This window comes from Camellia sinensis, chromosome 4 (genome assembly GCF_055761805.1).
Source record: "Camellia sinensis isolate YWXY chromosome 4, ASM5576180v1, whole genome shotgun sequence".
NCBI lineage: Eukaryota > Viridiplantae > Streptophyta > Magnoliopsida > Ericales > Theaceae > Camellia > Camellia sinensis.
In genome coordinates, this window is record NC_138964.1 from 114,545,168 (window position 1) to 114,564,225 (window position 19,058).

Consider the following 19,058-nt stretch of genomic DNA (forward strand, 5'->3'; position numbering starts at 1 on the left):
ACAAATTAATGCCTTAAAGGTTACAAATTCCAAGGCCTTGCCTGGTTACTACAAAAGTGGGACATAAGTCCAATACATAAAAGTCCAAGGCTATGTAGAAAAACCAAACAACAAAATGGACATTTAGCTCCAAGGTCCTTCCAAGCTGTCACCTTAGCAGAGGCATACTATGTCGATTTTTGGTAGGGCTTATAAGCTGCTTATTTTAGTTTTTAGCTTAATTTAAGCTAAAAACTTGTGTTTGGTGTAACTTATTTAACCAGCTTATAGCTTAAATGAAACTAAATTTCAGCTCTTTTGAAAAGCTGGTCAGGGGGTGCTTAAACTTTTCGACTTAAGCGCGCAGTTGGTATAGGGGGGTTAAATGACTTAAATGCCCCTCCTAAACTTCATTATTTATGAAACTGCCACTATATATACCCTTTGATCTTGCCCTAAACATTCTCGCCTCTCACTCTTCTCTCCTCTTCTTCTCTCACACCCTTTGATCCTCTCACTCCGTCGCCTACGACTGTGCTTCATCACCACTGTCAACTGCCATCCGCTTCCATCGCTGTCGTTAAAGGCCAGTGATGACGTCAAGGTCAAGAACACAAATTAGTGTATAGATTTGACAGATCTAGATCGACGACGATCTCACTGTGGGACTCGCGGGGTTGGGAAGTACTCGACGGCGGGGTAGAGGAATGAATTCAGAGCATGTTCCTCCTAATCAACAGTGGAGGTTGTGTGATCACTAGAGACACAATCAAACCCTCTCTCCCAACCCCTCCCAGTCTTCGCCATGTAAAACTCTCATTCCTCGATCAATTAAACCAGCAAATTTTCAGTCCATTCATCTACTTCTACACCTCTGATTCATCGTTCAACTTTGCGAGATTAAAGAAATCTCTATCGGAGATCAATTTGTGTGTGTGTGTGTGTGTGTGTGTGTGTGTGTGTGTGGAGGTTTTCAGTGTTTTTTTAATAATGAAATAAATTTATATTAAGTGATATTAATTAATAATTTTAGTATTAATTGATACTAATTAGTATAAAATAATTTTATACTAATTGATACTATTAATGAAAATAATAATTTTTGTAATACTAATTATATTAACTTTTATTTCACAATTATTGATATAAATTGCACAATTGCACAATTTAAATAAAGAAATAAATTGCACAATTTTAATTCAATTAAAAAAAATACAATTTACTTCCACTAATGAAAAAATACAATTTTTATATTATTAATTGTAATGGAAAATAATAATAAATTAAAAAATAAAAATTGTTATATTATTAATTGCAATACAAAAAATTAATAAAAACATAATCGCAATTTTTAAAAAAAAATTAAAATTGAAGAAAAAAAATGAAATACAAAATGAAATAACTTATATTAAATGAAATAAAAAAATGAATATTATAACTTCTATTAAATAACTAATTGAAATTAATGTAAAGAAAAATAATATGCAATGACATCACAACATTAATATAAATACATGGATGTTAATTGATATTAATTGTAATGAATTAATAAATTAAACAAAATTAACAAAAAGAAAGAAGAGAAGGAAAAAAGAAAGAAAGAAAGAAAGAAAAGAAAAGAAAAGAAAATAAGGAGAAAAAGAAAAAAAAAGAAAAAGAAAAAAAAACGTATTGATGCTAATTAAGCCATTAATTGACACTAATTAATTTATAATGAAAAAATCAAATAATTTTATACTAATTGATATTATTAATGAAAATAATAATTTGTGTAATACTAATTATATTAACTTTTATTAATGAAATAAATTTTTTAAATTTAAAACTGGAAAAAAAAATGACAAAATAATTATTTTTATATCATGTAAGGGCAAAAAAGACAATTACACAACAAAAAATTATTTTACAGCTTATCAACCAAACACTATTCTACTGCTTAAATTCATAATTCCACAGTTACACCAAACAAGTTAACAACTTATATTCACAGCAATAAATTATAATGTATAATTACTTTTCTATAGCTCTACCAAACGGGGCCTATATATCAACACTCGAAAAATTGTTTCACGTAGGATGAGCATAAAACTCATTAGAGATAACTTAATGATATGTATGATAGTTAACAATGCCATATGGTGAATGTATATGAAATGTGATGCCCAAAAACATGAATTTTTATCATTTTGAAATAACGCCATGCAAAAGTTCCAAAAACACATCCTAAACACTTTTTTTGAATCAGAAACTGACACATTAAATACAATGCCATAAATCTCTAAGGCTAGTGTCTGCTAGTAGGCTCTCAAGCACTACGAAAGCCATTTTACCGGCTCCTAACCGAAAGGAAGACACTAAACCGTGCAAGTAATTAACCACAACTGTACCCCATATACATATTCACCATCTTATTTACCCCTTTCTCCAAATCAAAACATAATGTATGAAGTTTACAATTTCATGATATGATTCCATGAGATACATGATTTATAAACAGTTTAATTGCCTAAACCACATGTAACACACGTCAATGGTATGCTCCACTAATAGCCAAAACAGTTATCTCTAAATTTTAAAATTTCAAGTATAACAACAATGATTTAATCCAACATGATATCAAAATCTAGAATCTCCATGATTTTTCCAAAACCTCAACGATTCCAAACAAACAACATTCACACTCCTTAACGCTGTGTTTGGTTGGGGGATTTGAGAAGGGATTTGAAAAAAGAAAGAAAAAATGTGTATGAAACTATATGAAATGTAGATATATTTTATTCATATTTCACCTACCTTTTCCTTTTCTTTTTTCCTTTTTCAAATCCCTTCTCAAATCTCCTAATCAAACACAGCATAAGAGTCTCATGAATCTCAACATTTCAAAACTAATTTTTAAAAATTAATATAATTTTCCCAACAAGCTCAATATTTCAAAAAGAGTAATCAATACCCACCGTTTCCAAATATTTCACAAATCTTTCCAACCTAACCTCTTTCTAAAAGTTTTGAAATCAAACTAAATTTTCATAGAAAAATTAGGATTTATTTCTCAAAATATCATTTTATTCCAAAACCAAGTCCCAAGTTTACCAAAAGAACATTTATTCACTAACAAGCAAAGCCCAAGAGAAAACCCCCCCTTTTTATGCACTAATACATAACGTAAATCAAACCCTTTTCAAAATCATGTACTTTACATAATATCACATATCAAAGTTAAAGATCATACAAGACATCAAGAAAATCCCTGTCTCAAAGCAAAATAGGAAGAATGAAGAAATCCCCAAAAGTCGACGATAGTGAAACAACAATTTGCTCCGATTAGAATGAAACCCTCGACAAGCGCTACATTTTATCTCAAAGGAACAAGGAGACAAGATGCTCTGAAATGAGCAAATCTGAAGATTTAAGTGAAAAGGATAAAGTTTAGAGCGAGATGGTGGTGATCTACGTTGTAGAGGAGAAAAATAAAGAGAAAATGAAGGAAAAAGAGTGGTTTGAGAGTCTATTTATAGTTCTAACCGTGAATAAGTCAACTCAAAGAATAAGTCAAAATCCCAATAAGTAGGGCCCAAACCGTGAATAAGAAATCTAGAAATTTGTGTCAAGTGTTAACTCCTACAAGCCCTGTTGAACAGAAAGTAGTAATAGAAAAATTTCAACTCAACACTTGGTGTCGACCCCAGAAAGCAAAACCAAAAGGAAAATAAAAAAAGAACGTCAGGTGTCGACCTTGTAGGAGTCCAGTGTCGACACCAAAACATAAATTCTAAGTTCCCAAATGAAGTTTTTGACGAAACCAAGCGTGAGCAAACAATCTTAACAAGTCTAAATCGAATTGTATTCTTCAAAAATCAAGATACAATAACTCCAACGACTCCAATAACGAAGAAAAGTAAATTAAATATATTTTCAAATGGTTAAAAGACATAAGTGTTTCACCCGCTATCTCTTCCTATGATGTCCCAGGTCTTTAATTTCCAGATTAATCGTCTTATTTTTGAACTATTCTTTCTAGTTTCGGAGCCTTGAGCATTGGGTAGCATGTCGACTTTTGTGAAGGTGAATTTGTTTAAATCTCCCTGATGTAGTTCGAATGTTAAAATTTTGAGTTTTAAGTGTTAAGAAAAAACTAGAAATGTGGGGAAATGCCTTAAAATTTTCTAAGTTCCAGGCTTTTCGGCACGTGTGGCCATGAGGGCCTCACGTGTTGTTTAGTGAAGTCAAGTTTGGAGTTTCTAGGCTTGGTCCCACATGTGTGGGATGGCCTCACGTGCTATTTAGTGCAATCAAGTTTGGGGTTTCTAGGCATGGTCCTGCATGTGCGGGGTTAGGGCCGCACGTGCGGGGTAGTTGGGTCGCACGTGCGACAAGGTTGAGTAAAGTTGAGTTTGGGCTTGCAGTAAACTGCACGTGCGGTGGAAATTTCTACACAGGCGGCCAAGGGGCCCGTATGTATGGCCAGGCCTGACATGGTCTCACAATTTGATCTCCTTTAATTAAAAGTTTGAGTTTCTCTCTTTCTTTCTCTCTCTCTCTCTCTCTCATCTTTTTCTCCCTATATATCTCATTTTCTCTCATCTCTCTCTACAAAACCCCTTACTTTTTTTTTCCTATTAAATCTTGCAAAATCCATCAAGAATTTGGCACTAGCACCAAAACGACGAGTGCACCAAGAGCTACGTTTTCACCAATTGGATCAAAATTCTGGCCAAGTTGAATTTTGGGGTTTTTCTCTCCTCTCCCTTCTAACACTTGAGGTAGGGATTTTCTAAACATTGTGTACGTATTTTGGTTTTATTATTTGCTATTTTGACAAGTTGAACTATTTGGAAGATTATGATAAATATTTATTGGATAAGAATGGGAGGTTCTTAAATATTCTTTTGGATTTTAAATTGGTTGTCAATAGTTACTTTTACAACACTTGAATGTGGGAAAGTTACTTTCAAAATAAGAAATTTTCTATTTTTCCTAAAACTCTAGGATGTTGAGAATTGAGAATTTATTTGTGTATTAAGAAAGTCTAAGAATTTCTTGGAGGATTATGGATGTTAAATACATTGTGATTGATGATATTATGATTTTGGAAGATCACACTTACATTGAAATTGTTGAGGGAATGTTGGATTATGCTCTTTATATATTGTCCATTTTGGAACATATTGAATGGAGATAATTGTTTTGGTAACCGATAGATGGTTGCATTGACGTGTTGTAGAAATGCATGTGAACTAGGTAAATTGAAATGTTTACGAAAGCATTCACATCATTGAACATTGCATAATTTCATGATTTCAATTCTCATCCCATTTTGAAGAATACATTGAGATTGATCATATTGTAAACTTTTGAAATTTTTTTGAGAATGTTTGTATCATGTTGAGAAAATGAGGTAAATACCTTGGTGAATCTGATTAGGAGGTGTAGTTGATGAGAAATTAAGTTGGCTTTAGGTCCATAATGAAAGTCCAAAAACATGTGTAGAGTAAATCCCAATTTCTTTTCGGTTAAGAGCCAATAAAGTGGTTTTGGTAGTGCTTTGATGAGACTACTTACAAACACCAGCTTAGAGATTACCAGAGTTGTATTTACCGTCCCTTGTTTTTTTTCAAATGAATAATTGATTGGTTTTAGTTTTGAACAAGTACATGGCATGAGGTTTTCAAATGATAAACTGTCATTTCATATGCATTCACCTCATGATATTATTAAATTTCTTGTACTTTATTTAGATTATCTTTGCTGGACTATATGCTTATCTCTATATGGAAACAACTTTTCAGGTGTTGACTTTGCGCCTTTGCCGAGGTAATGACCATGGAAGATTTTGGAGCACAAGGCTCACTTTTGTTTCTTATTTTGTATAGCCAAGGGCATATATGTTTTGGGATTTAAAATCCATTTTTGATGTAACCGGGCTAAGCCTTGGAGCTTGTAGCATTTAGGGTGTGAACTTGTATTTATTTAGTCATAACTCTTGAAATCACATGCTATAGAATCAATTCTTAGGGAATATGAATGTATAATTGCATGTGTTTCACTTTTGTAAATCTCATATGTAACTCATGAATGAAATATGGAGATTTAGTATTAATGTTAATTAATGAATTGTCACGAATATCTATTGTTTCTGATTGTTGGTTATGGCAATATTAGGGGTTGAATAATGAATATGACTTAGTCTAGATGGATCGAGTTTCATTATTTTGGGAGTGTTACACTGCCTCCTCTATAGCACCGCTTTCCACCTCTAACTCTTTTCTAGCATTTTCCTTTACTTATCGATGCTACCACCGCCATTTCCACTCTTGCTGCTCACCTTTAGCCTAACCCCACCATTGTCGTCTCTACCTCGCCCCTCTTTTGCCCTCTTGAGTTGCTCTGCTTTCTTTCTTGTCGCGAACCCACCCCTCATTTCTTTATTCTTCTTTTCTGCTCGAGATCTGTAAATCCTAAGAAGAAGGGAAAGAGGAAGTGGAAGAAGGTCATGATAACGATTCCTGAAGAAGAAAAAAAAACGGCGGTGATGGAGAAGGAAGAAAGAAAAAGAAAATGATGATGTGGCTTTTGGGAAGGAAGAGGGTGATGAAGAAGGGTTGCTAGGAGAGATGAGAAAGAGAGGGTTGCAAAGGTCTAGAGAGGTTGCCGAAGATTGGAATGGGAGCTACCTAACTTAGTTTTAGTGATAGAGAGTCCAAGAGTAGAAAAGGGATTATGGTGGATAGTCAAAGAAAAAGGAGATAAGTAGTTTTAGAATGTAGGAGTCCTAAGAAATTGGCAAAAGGGGTATTAAGAAATAATATGGGGGCTGTCTCCCATCAATTATTCTTAAATTCTTCAGTTCTAAAATACCTACAATTGTTAAATTATATGATAATCTTGGATAAAACATAATCCAATAATTAGAGGTACTTTAAAACATGAGAACAAAAGCATAGCGACCTAGGTTAAAACCCGATCCTTTTGTACTCCATGGTTCTAAATTTTGTATATTGGTGTTGTTGATGTGTTGGTCTTATGTTATCATTTGAATTGAGTTTGGAATATGTTAGATTATGTTTGGAATAGGTTGGGCTGAGTATTTCTGGGGAGGTTTTGGCTATTTGTTCTTAGGTTCACTTGAGCGGTAAGTTCGTTGCTCTAGCAGTCTTTCATTTCTCCTAGATTCTAAGTTTGTAGTTTGAATTTCTGAGAGCAGGTCCTTATTCACTCAAGTGGTGTTTTGGTCACTCGAGCGGTCTATTCTACAAGGATAATCTTCTAGGAGTTTGGTTTCTTCACTCGAGCCTAGTTTTAGTAACTCGAGTAATATTCTGTGTCTAACGTTCGAGCGATGTTTTGGTAGCTTGAGCGGTCTGTTTGTATAAAACTGCGAGAAACAGATCTTTTTCTCACTTTTCTGATTCCTCTCTCTCTATAAAGCTTTTGAACTCATTTTCTCGTATCTCACTAAAATTCTTGTATAAATCTCCTAATCTACTCAAATCTGTGGATTTCTTCACCCTAGTGCTTTGGGATAAAATGTAGAGCTTGAGGAGAGGAATATTTAATTTGAACAAGTCCAAGTTTCGTCTCTGTCGGCCTGGGTGTTCTTCTCTTCTTCATCTTGTCTTTTGATATAAGGTTTTCTTTAATGTTTTGCATGGTATTTAGCTTTGTTATGTTTTTTTTTTTAATAGAGTAGCATTTTTAGGGATTTGGGTATGATTTTAACACGTGTTAATTCGTAAAAGAGGGGTTTTGGGGTTGTTTCCTTAATGATGTTGTTGGGATTGTCTATAATAGTTGGTGATGTTGGAATTTGAGAGAAATTGTTTTTAAAATGAGAAATGTTAAATGAATAAATGTTTTGAAAATTTGGAAATTCTTGGGAATTATTGGTTTTGAACAAATATGGAACTTGATGGGATTGTGAAACAATGTTGTGGTTCAGGTTGAGTTGGAAAAGAGGAGATTGAACATGTGATTGTTACTTTTATGTTAAATTTTGAAATTTATATATACCTATTGAAATTTATCTTTTGAATAGAGATATTTGTTTTGGCTATCAGTGGATGATAACATTGATTGTTGTAGCAATTGCATCAGAACTAGGTTAATTGAAACCCCCTTCACTCATGCATTACATTTAAATCGTTGGTTTTATACTTATGCATTAAAAGGCATTGTTTTGAGAAAAATGAGTGAATACCTTGGTGAATCTGATTAAGGGTGTGGTTGTGGTTATTACGTTGGTCTTTGTGTCCTTGGTGAAAGTCTAGAAACCCGTGCAGTTAAGTGCCAATCATTCCGGTTAGTACCAGTAAAATGACTTTTGATAGTAATTGTATAGCTTACTTGTAGACACATACCTAGAGATTTTCAATGTGTGTATTTAGTGCCCTATTTTCTATTTTGAGATAATGGTTTATAAATTGTAAATTGAATTGGGCATAGAATTGTTTAATAATGGAAAAACACATGTTTTTGAAAAGGCATCTCATATGCATTCATCATATAGATTTGTTAAGCATCATACAGATTATTAAACTCATCTCTATTGGGTTTTAACTCATCCTATGAGGAAAATAGCTTTCAAGTGTTGGTGATATGCCTCCGCCAAGGGGTTAACTTGGGAAGATTGTGGAGCTGAAGGCTTATTTCCTTTTTTTTGTTTTGTAAATGTCTTTTATACAAGCCTAGAGATTTTTCTTGTATTGGGTTTCGATTCACTTTTGTTGTAACCAAATACCGTCTTAGAAATATGTAGATTCAAAATCTAGGATTGTTGAATGTATTAATGCATGTGACGGTTTTGTAATATTTAAAGGAAGACCAATGAATGAATGATAGTTCCTAAAATGCTTTCGATATTAAATGATTGATATTGTTAAGTTTCCGCATATTTGTAAAGAATTATGAGGGCATCTGCTATCATTATTTTCCAGGCATAAAAAGTATTAGAACAATAGATCATAACTTTTGGATAAATTACTCTAATCTCTTTTGAGATTTAAAAAAAACACAAATAGATTATAATTTTGACATAATTATGCCGACTTCCTTTTGAGTAAGGTTAACTAGACTAAAACTAATGTAGTTTATATGAAGACACAAGAATAAATAAGGAAAAATATAATTTCAATATAAAAAAGATGATAATATTATTTTTTTCATTTATATAACTAACAAATTATTGATAAAAAATGGGGCTAAATGTTATATAAATTAAAACCTTAAGAGAACTGAATGTAATTATATCAAAACTGTGAAACTTACTATATTTCTTCAAACTTTAGGAGAGGTTAGTGTAATTTGTTACACTTAACTTTTTATTTAAATAATGATTGAGATTCTTAAAAAGTCTCTCTTAATGTTTTCTATAATGATATGACAAATTACGTATTAATTTTGATTTGTCACAATTCAACCGTATAAGATCTAACGCTTTTCTCATGCTATTGTAATTTCTAAATTATACATCTAAAACATTTTTCTTCTTTCTTTTAAAATTTACGGGATTGGTGTTTTTTTTTTTTTTTTTTTCTCCAGATCCCTAGTAATATTTTTGTAGAAGGATAAGGACAACACAATTTTCTATATTAGTATAGGTCTTCTAAAACACACAGTGACAAAAATGCCCCTACCACACCACTTTAGATAACACCTATTACTTTATTGAGGCTTCGTTTGGGAAGAAAAAAGCCAGGTTTTTTTGGCTAAAATAGTCACAAAAAAACAAAATAGGCTATTTTAACCACAAAAAACAAAACATCAAATCCAATCCATAATCATTACAATTCTCTCTCACAAAAAAAGTCAAAAAAGTCAAAAAACCAAAAAGCTTTTTCCAAACCAGGCTAAAATAGCCCAGGCTAAAATAGCCAAAAAGTCAAAAAGTCAAAAAGCCAACCCACTTCCCAAACGGAGGCTGACTTATTTGAAAATTGTAAAATTTCAAAACTTTTGATCTAGGTCTCTGTTTTTTTTTTTTTCATATGAAATTTTTATTTTTGGAATCGTTTCATCAATATCTATAAAATAATATTCATAATGAATACAATTTTTTTTTTTTTTAAAAAAAAGTTGATGAAATTTTACTCACCAAAGAGAGTGAAATTTCCGTGATCACCGCCAATTGTTTTTCTGGTGACTTTCTGGCAAAATAAAATTTCACTAATTTCAATTTGCTAAGCCAGTGATATTTTCATTGTTTGCAAAACATTATAAAATTTTTAAATTAAACTTTTAAGCCCTAGCTAAAAACAAAGAGAAATTGTCTAAGATAAGTCAAATAGAGAAATTTCTTTTAGAAAACTCAAAACTAGAGAGAGAGAGAGAGAGAGAAAGCGAAATATTAGCAAAAAACAAAGTGAAATTCCTCTGAGCTAACACACAGTAACACAGAAAATTTTCTTTGAGATACATTATTGTTATTACAGAAAACAATAGAAGATAATAACGAGTCAGAGAAACTCAGATACATTTCTTTGACTTAGTTTCACTTAGAAAAAAAAAAAAAAAAAAGAACTTAATTAATGTCAGAGAAATTGCATATTGGATTGTTAGTTGAAGTTGAGTAGATATACCATCTTGTTTGTCTTGCTTCTCAAACTTTCTACAAATACAATCCTGTGAAGGTATGCTATTGAGAGGATAATCATAGTAAGTAACATACTTTTATTCTGAATGGCTTTATTTTATGCATGAGAGATCTACAAGTTGTGGAATCTCTCTCTGTGTCTCTATTTCTCTCTCTTACAGTTTCGTTTGGAAACATACTATTTTAATAATTTTTTAACATTTTACGAAAAGATGTGTACAAAAGTAAAAAGTGTAATATAACAAATTATAATGACTTTTTAATTTTTAGCTAAAATGTGATGTTACCAAACGAGAAATACCCATTAAAACCATGGTGGATCTCAACGAAGTCAGAGAGATGGTGATGCTAGTTGAAGTGGTGGCAATAATGGTTAAGATAGTGTCGTGGATGCGATGGAGACAACACTCTAGAGAGAGAGAGATTAGGATTTTTAAGATTATGAAGGTATTTCAGATCATATATGTCAAAATTTGTCCTTATCACTTTAAGGTTTCTAATCTGAGTGACTTTAACTAAAAAGCAAATTGTTGATATTCTTAAATTCTTACACAATAGAGTGATATATTTTGCAAATTTTTATTCACATAAAATGAGTATAACCATTAATGCAACAAAAAAGAGATCTTCAGTCCGACAGTCCTTGCTATCCCTTGATTAGGAATGAAAATCTTATGAATTGTTTAAAGATAATGAGAAAGTCATTTTTTCATAGAAAAAATCCTTAATAATTGCACGAGCAACTAATGAATGGAAATTGATATGATTGATTGAGTGTAATTTCAGAAAGCAAATCACTTTTCTTGGGAAATCATTCTAATAGAAAGTTTTAGAAAAGTTGAATAATTCCAAAAGGTGCAAATCTATTAATTTGTTGCATTCAACCTAACACAAGATTTTTTATTTTTTATTTTTGGTACTGATTTTACTGTTAAACAAACAAGGGGAATGCATGTTAACATCTCAATCTATTACATATCTTCTTCTGATGCTTCCAATTGTTTTTTTTAGAACAACATCAAGAATGTTAAAGAAGTGTGTTGACTAATGGATGTGATATTTGATTGTCTATCAGTACACAAATACTTCAATTTGTGGATGTTTTGATTCCATAGATCAAGATTAAGTCTAGGGATGTAGACTTTTATTTTTGTGTCAAGATTAGGTGTGTTGTAAAAATTGAAAGTGTGTATTATGAGATTCTTAGTTGGAATGAATCTAAACCATATATTGGTGTTATGGATAATGTTTTGAGCAAAATTTTTGGATTAATTAATCGGTGGTGCTACCTGCACCAATTAGTATACACACTAGTGTAACAACTAGTGTTATGACTATATTTATTATACAAGTTACAAATACCCTAAACCATATAAATGATGACACATCATTTGTTAGTATACTAGTGTATATACTAATTAGTACATACAATAGATCCATCAATTAACAGTTTATTGGTGCAATGTACAGAATATAATAAATTTTGTAATAGTAATATTTCATAAATTTTAATTGAATTATTTATTTGTATATATATAATTCTTTTAAAAAGTATGTTGCGATGTATATAATTAGTGACAATAATCTTAGTATTTCGTAATATAAAAATGTAATTTAAATAAATATATATAATAATTTTAGTTAAATTATTTACGACTCTGCTACCTAGCTCGAATCCGTGACTGAATCTGTGGCTCGACTTGTTTTTTTTTTTTTTTTTCCTGTGTTTTTGTTGCAGAAGGAAGACGAAGAAGAAGGGTGGAGAAGAAAAGGAGGAGGAGGAGGAGGAGGAGGAAGGAGGACTGGAGGGGACATATTCACAGGGAGAGGAGGAGGTGGAGGCGGGGCCGGAGGCAACGGCGGTGGTGCTGCGACGACCGGCAGTGGCGGCGGTGATCTCCTCTCCTCCTCTCTCTTTCTCCCTCTCTCCTCCTCTTTCTCTTCTCCTCTCTTCTTCCTCTCTTCTCTCCCTCTTTCCTCTTCCTCTTTTCTCCTTTCTCTCTGTCTCTGTCTTCGAATTCGAGCCATTTTTCGAATCACAGATTCAAGCTACCAATCTTTTTCCAATTATTTATGTATATACTTGTGCATAGACATTAGGGGCGGGAACTGTGTCGTATCGTTTGCGTTCGGATCCTCTAAGGTTGCTTTTCTAGAGTTTCCTTGCAGTTACACGAAATGACACGACGTCGCTTTGGATAAGGTAAAAAATTAAAAATAAAAAAAAGAAGCAGAAGAAAAGATTAAGCAGTACTAGCCCTTTCCCCTTATCCTCATCGTCAACGATATCCACCCAGCCCCCTCCTTTGTCAGTTGGCGAGCTCTGCCCAATCCCCTCTTTCCCATGCTCCTCCTTTTGGAACAATCCTTTTGTGTACTGAATGAAATACATAGATTGATTGTACCAAATATATTACTAAATTATTTTAAAAAATATAAGGTTAGATAACGTAAATTATTTGGGTAAAATCAAATCAAACCAAAACAAATACAGAGAACTTGATAATTATTTAGCTTTTTGACTTTTTTGGCTACTTTAGTCTGGATTAAAAATCTTAGTTTGGGAATAATTTTTTGATTTTTTTGACATTTTTTTTTGAAAAAATAGTGTAATGATTATAAATTGAATGTGATATTTTATTTTTTATGACTAAAATAATCTATTTTATCTTTTGTGACTAAAATAATTAAAAAAATCTCAAATCCATCTTTCCAAACAAAATCGATATAAACTATTTAAATTATCGAAAAAGACTTGAAAAACATCTTTCCAGAGCACTACAAATCTCCACTGCGACTAAAGTCACCGCAAGATTCCCGAGTCCCATACGCAAGTAGGATAAGAATTATGCATGGTAATGGTGTACATGCTCACGAGCTCATGTCCCATTCATGGTGTACTCTCATGAGGAGGAAAAATTATTAGGTTTGACAGGATATTGTGTTTTTATTCTTAATTAATCATCCATTATTATGTTTTTTAAGCCTTATTTGAGAGTAGATTATTTTAGTAATTTTTTTTTATTTTTTTATAAAAAGATGTGCAGAAAAATAAAGATGATGATATGATAATTTATAGTGACTTTTCGACTTTTTAATTAATATATAATTGACAAATGAGACCTTAATATTTAACTTTTTAACTAAAATATATAGTTGACAAACTAAACTTTAATATTCTTGTATCACTAATAAAAATCAACAACCCTTCATCTTCTCCATTAATTACATTCGAACTGAAACAGTACATAGCCATATTGCTGCAACACTAAATAACTTCTCCGTGAGGGAAAGGTTTGAGACAAGATAGGTGGCTATGGGCATCATGACGTCATTGTCTTGTTTGTTTTGTGTGACCATTGCAGCCACACAATTTTTTTTTTTTAAACAAAAAAAAAGAGAAAAGAAAAAAAAAGGTAGAAAAAGCGAAAGAAAACAAAAGTGAGAAGCTACAAGAAAAAAATAGGGAGCCTTCTAATTAACCGATCGTGCGGGAGGGATAGTGGGTGATAACGATTTCCCAATCAAAGCTTCGAAATGACATATTAATTTATGTTTAGGGAGCGCAGCAAATAATTTTGTAAAAATTATATTTAATTAGAGTCAGGAACGAAATCAGGATTTCATTATCAGAGGGATCAAAAGACAAATAAAAAAATCACCATATACATAAGTACATATGTATGTACAATATGATATATAAGTTATATTTATACACATGAAAAAATTCAAATTCCATAGAATCAATTTTTAATAGGATGAAAAAAAAATTGATATAAAATAAAAAGAGAATGCAAAATGGGATAAGAATGAAATATGTATTTTTTATACTGAGGTCATTTTATGTACAAAATGATATACATATTTTTAAAATGCCATGACAAATCATATTTTTCACTGAAATAGAAAGACCATGGCCCCTCATAATTTTCTTCTAGTTCTGTTCTTGATTGGAGTAATGAAAAAAAATTATATTTTTATAATGGTATGATTTTGTTGTTTGTATAGTATAAATACATTCTTGTACTTGTTGTAACACCCAAAAAGAAAAAAAATTATTTGTAGTATAATTTTTTTTTCTCACCACTCTATGTATTTTTAATTTTTCCAATAATTTTCTTCGCTATTTTATTTATTTATTTATTTATTTATTTATTTTGGTGTAACATTCAAGCTTAAAAATTAGGAAAAATTTCACTTCATTGAATGTTTAAAAAAAATTACAAATTAATAGAAAATTTTATCAATTTTAATAATTAATAAATTTTTCATAAATTTGTAAATATTTTGTGAAAATAGCACTAATTTACAATTTCTCCTTGAACTTAAACTTATTTTTCAAACACAATGATGTGACAATCTATTATAATATTTAATAAAACTTCTATATATTTTTTAATTATCAACCAATCGTATCTTTTATGATGAATTACAAACATACTCCTAAGGTTTGCTTAAAATGTTGTCCCATATAGTTTGGAAAATTACAACTATCCCCTTGTCATAATTTTTTGTTTAACAGAATTAGTTAAAAAAATAAAATTCTTGATTGCGCTACTATACAATAATAAAATTATTTGAATTATTAATTGAAATATATTTATGGCATCATTAAAAACTGTTAATTGACTTGATAATTTATTAATAAATGAGCCATTTGTAATGAAATAAGAAATTTTAAGGAACATGATCTAATTTACAGAACCCAAAAGGCAATTTATATTTTAAGTAATTTTAGGGGGGTATATTTGTAATTTACCTTATTTTTTTATATATATCACTGGGTTTAAAAAGTATATTTCTATACTATTTTCCTTTTTTTATTATAATTTTTCAATTGGTTGCATTTTTCTACTTCTACTGTAGTTATGTCTAGGGCTGTGCAAAATACCATCCAATTTGTTAAACCCACACCAATCCGCACCGATCTATCTGCTAACTGCGGATTAAACTTTGAAATTTATAGTCCGCATTCGAAACTGTTCCGTTCCACTATAATTAATACATATATTTTTTTTAAACCTTTAATGAAATATTAAAGTAAAAATGAGTGTGAAAAATATTTAAAATATAAAATTTGTTACAAATCAATAGTTATATATATGAAAAATATTATGTAAAATTAAATTGTGTTATATATATAAAAAATATTATACAAATTAGTATTATATATTACGCAAATGATTGATAATTGTTTAAAAATATTCTTGAATCAATTAGCAAATTGAACCCCCCCCCCAATCCATTCAAAACCACGATGTGATTATTTGCTAATCCACCATTTGCTGTTTGGTTTATAAATTCACTTTTAAATCACCTAAATCACCTAGCTATTGTTGTGGGTATTCCAATTTTTTTTTTCTTTGCTTGGTTTTATGTTTTGGCTCATTGTCCCTTTTTAATGCCTTAGATTGGTTTCTCTCCAATCTCTTCACTTTGGACGGTGCTCATATGATTGGGCTTTTTATTATGTGTCAATTTTATTGGATTGGAATGTGAAAAACGTTAAGTTCTGAATACGTGATTTTGGACTATCTCCAATCCAATAGAAAAATCATTATGCTGGATATCTCAATTCTCTACATTCTTAGTCAAATCTAAATCAAGGTCCATTCGCAATGATTTGATTTAGCTTTGAATGTATTGATGGAACACACGAACATTTAACATAGAAAAACCAATCTCAATTGGAATCCATCAATTGAGATTATCAAAAAATCATGAGCCAAAAAGACTAAGCAAATCTATCAAAACAAATCATGAAGATTACAACGAGACATCTCACCCAATACCTCCTAGTGAATTAACACCCGGTTGATCAAGAGATGCTATTCCATCTTCAATCCAATTTGCTTTCTGAATTTGATGCTTGTAGAATTGAATCCACAATCTCCAACAAGACTCGGATTCCACCGAAATACCACTGAGAAATGAACATGAATCAATCTCTCTCGAAGAGACAATCAAGCACTATAAAACACGGGTACGGGTATGAGTACTAGTACTAGTAAGATATGGGTACGTCGATACAGTAAAATCTAAGAAAAGTAGGGTGCGGATACGGCTTGGGCTTGGTACGCTTGTAAAAAAATATTTATTTTTAATTTTGAGTAATAAAAAAATTAATTAAATAATTTAATTTGTTAAGATCTAACCTATAAATAACATTTAATATCAAAAGTAAATATATAAATCAAAATTAAATGTCAATATATTAAATAACTTACAAACCATAGTTTAATTTTAAAATCATATTAAGCATAAAACTAAAAATAAAAAAGAAATCTAGTGAAATGAATTTTATCTTTATAGTAGAAGAAAATATTGTTTCAACTGAGGAATTGTACGGCTTGGATATATACTAGGTATATCTGAGTACATCAAAAATTAAAAAGAAAAATTTTAGGTACGTATTTCGTATACCTGATACGTATGTAGAAGTACCATACAAGGTATCATATGCCGATAAGTACCCGGTACCAATACGACATATTTTTCGAAATACTCATGCTCCATAGATCAAAGCACTAGGGATGTGTGAGATGCATCACTCAATCTTCATGGGAAAACCAAAGAACTCATTCCATCAACTCACACTTTTTGTTTCAGGAGCTTGAAACGAGAAATCTAGAAAAGAGTTGAATCTAGATCGGAAAAAAATCAAATATAACAACTTGAGTTTGCAATTACTGCTTGAACGCACAAAAGACCGCTCGAGCGGTATGTCTAGTAAGGCGGTTGTAACAAACTTTGTACTGCCAAAATGACTTGAGGAACTGTCGCTTTGCTCAAGGGCACAAATCTTTGCTCGAACAATGTATGCAACCGTTCAATATCTCATAAACTCAGTCTGAAAAATTGCAAGCCCCAAAAGTTTGCTCAAGCACATCTTTGATCGCTTGAGAAGTTAAGCAAAGTTTGCAGAATCTCAGTCCATAGGCTGAAATATTACAAGAAAAAATTGTTTGCTCAAGCACATATTTGGTTGCTCAAGCAGTCCATAAGATCTTGCAATGGCAATTACTACTAATGAATCTAAAGGAGGAATACCCAAGGTATGGTTCACATTCTATAAACTCAAGTACGTCACTACAATACGATTAAAATCAAATAAATACAACTCATCAATGTTTGTCATACGGAATTGCTAAGATGAGGGTCCTAGCAGAATGATTAGCCGTGATGTGCCTTGCACTTTCCCCTCTTCTATTGTTGCATGTCTCGATGATGTAATGTTTATTTGGAATTATCAATAAAGTTTTTTTTTTCTCAAAAAAAAAAAAAAAAAAAAAAAACGTCAAATTGGAAATTTAAAATCTGACCATCACCCACAAGGAAAATCACAATTCTGCAATCTCATGTCACAAAATGATAGTACACAATTGTTAGGCCAAGACCTTCTTGGTATCATAGCATACGCAACATAATTAAATTTTAATTTTTTGAATGACATAAATTTTAATATTTACACAACATCATTCATAACCTAAACCCAATCTTCATAATATAATTATAATGGTTTGAAACTTCCACTTTAAAAGTGGATACCATATATTAATTATGAAAAATTCTATTCACATAAAATTTATATAAAAATGATGTGATATTGTCATTATTGTAAATAAATCCATCTTCAATGGTGTTTTTTTTTTTTTTTTTTGAAGTGAAAATTTTACAATAAATCATATCATTATGTATGAATTTTTTATTTGCATGGTATTACTCTTTATTTTCTGGTAATGCTACAATACACACCCCTTAAAAAGAAGTGTACTATATACAAATTATGACATTTTATGGTATTGATACCACTAAGTGTCATGACCAAATCATTTTATGCTATAACTTCATAGATTGTATGCAAATGCCTTTGAGGTATAACCATAGACTTTTTTTTGTCATAAACCAAAATTACAACCACAATAGATCATAACTGAGTTATAATCAACACCACAATGTACCATGACTAAGGGTCAAAACCAAACACCACTTAAGACATAATCAAAGTCTCCTCGGTCATAATCAAAATGACAACCACAATAGTCATAACAAATACTATAATAAGTCATAACCAAATGTCACAAAGGTCATAATCACAAACAATCACAATAGGTCATAACTAACTATGATCGTTTAGATTTGCTTTGATACTTTTTACACTCTTCTTAATTTATTGATATATATCACTTGTCTTGTACTCTGATTTCCATCAATAAAGTTCTTTTTTGCTAATAAAAAAAATTGGTACACACCTTTTTCAAGATGTGTATTATAAAATTTACTTTTGTTTGAAGTCTTTAGCTAGAATGATGTTATAATAATACACATGTATATTATATACAAGTTATGGTTTAAATTGACATTAATTACGAACCATTGTGTTGGAGGTAATAGAAAATTATTAAATGAAAATTGGCTAGGTCTCATCTTGACGATTAATTATGTTTTAAAGTGACATTAATTATGATTTATTGTAGTGGCTTAGGTTATGATC